Genomic DNA, 2,103 nt, shown 5'->3' on the forward strand with positions numbered 1-2,103 from the left:
TTCTTTCTGTCGTTCCGCGTCTCTGTCACTCCCTCCCTCCCTCCCTCCTCCCCCCCCCCTTTGCTCCTGGTCTCCAACACTGTTTTCTTTCTCCCTCCCCTCTTCCCACATTCACCACAGCAATGAAAAGCTGCTCAGGAAGTGAGCTATTGTGCAAATAAACCGTAAAATCACACGGGCCCCGCCCCCCCAAAGTTACGTCACAGGCCGGAGAGTTGCTTTGTGCGTTAGAGCCTTTGAATGTGCTCGGCTGGTGAGCGAGGCCAAACTATGTATCACACGTGGAAACACATTTCGTGCACAGACACATTCAGAATAACTTTATTGTCTCGATGTTTTGTTGCTGTTGCCTCTCCTTCAAAAATGCTTTTCCTCTGACGACATCACAGAGCAGATGGGTGTGGTCAGAAGGTTCACCTGTGCCCACACTCAGCAGTGACGTCAATGCGTCCCAGGGCATACCTGGGCCTCAGGTGGGAAGTTAAGCCAGCAGGAACAAGAATTTCAGGAGTTGTTAATTAACTGGGCTTTGTTTACAGTCATTCATGCAGTATATCTAATTAAAACGTTCATATAGTCCCAGCCTCCTTGTTCCTCGTCTCAAACATTACAGGGTACTTTGGTTTTTACTTTCATATTTTGAGTTAACTCTTCAATCACACTATATATCCATTTTCTAAAATATTGAGTCTTAAAATTGAGTCTTGAATCAGAAATAACAGCTCCTGCTGTTACAGCCCGGCTCAAAGGCTGTAACATAAAGGAAGACAAGACGAGACATGTATTTATTTGAAGAACACAACCTAAACTAACAAACTAACAAAACAAATAAGCAGCTGTGTCCGCCAACGAAGAGGAGCAGAAGAAAAGGGCATCTCTGTTCAGGTGCTGAGTCTTTATACCTGGCACTCCCGCCAGGCTCAGGTGTGTCCCATCAGGTGATGAGCAACAACCTGAAAGACAAAAAGAGACAAACAGGACACAGACCCCTAGTGGAAGGGAGGGGTCGTCACACTCCGCAGGTTGCTAAAACCCTTAGATTTCCAGAAGAAAATACCGGTCTAAACTCCAGTCGGATCATAACATTAATTCTGTTGCATTGCTTTGTCACTCTGACTGTCTATGTGTGGTGCCTTTGGGTTAAAGTTTGTTCTGGGCCACAGTCGTTACAGTACCTGGGACATGACTCATGATTGTGTCATTCTTTTTAAAGCCCCTAAAGACATGTTTTCAAATCTTAACTATTTCTCTGACAAGCAATACCCATGACTGAAAAAGCAACAATGATAGTTATGAAATTTACATCTTTAATCAATCGTTTTTTAACCCTCAAGAATCGACAAAAAGGAATGTCCAAAGCAATTTAGATTTATTTTGCTCTCGTTCTCTAGGTTTATAATCAGATCCATCTTCTGTCCCATTAGTTACACCTGTGCTGAAATAAAAAGTGTGTTGCTTTTCTGTTGTTACATCATACTATACTATATATACATATTCCACTTGTGCCAGGCAGGCATACAGTCTGTTTACTAGTGCTCTCTACCTTCTCTGAACAATGGCTGCCCATGTATAATGTATCTAGTCATAGTAAAATCATTGGCATGGTCCTGTTTCACACATTTGTTTATATCTCTTAGACATGCACAAAATGCACATACTGCTTTCATTAATATTTGTATTTATTAAATACATTTTATTACTTCATAGTTACGTTAATATTAATAGAGGATTATCCATTTATTATTATATGTATTTACAACATTACCATATGGAGTTTGTTACTCACACATTAAATGCTAAATATACATATTACATAATAGACTGTTCCAGTTTCAATGAAGGCTTATTGTCGTATAATGAAGAGGTCTCTGCAGTATCCGAGGCTCACCATAAGAGAGCAGCATTGCACTGGTGAACAACAAGCCTTAAAGAGCAATTTCAGTTTTCCCAGAGACACGGGAGTTTTTGACAGGAAGTACACAGAGTGGACACAATAACACGAACACCTAACAGTAAAACAGGAAATAATTTGATGGCCATGCAAAAATACAATCTTTGCAATCCTTATACTGTTAAGTTTCTGTTGAGGCTCAATTCTATTTC

Source organism: Pholis gunnellus (assembly GCF_910591455.1).
Source record: "Pholis gunnellus genome assembly, chromosome: 18".
In the NCBI taxonomy this organism is placed as follows: domain Eukaryota; kingdom Metazoa; phylum Chordata; class Actinopteri; order Perciformes; family Pholidae; genus Pholis; species Pholis gunnellus.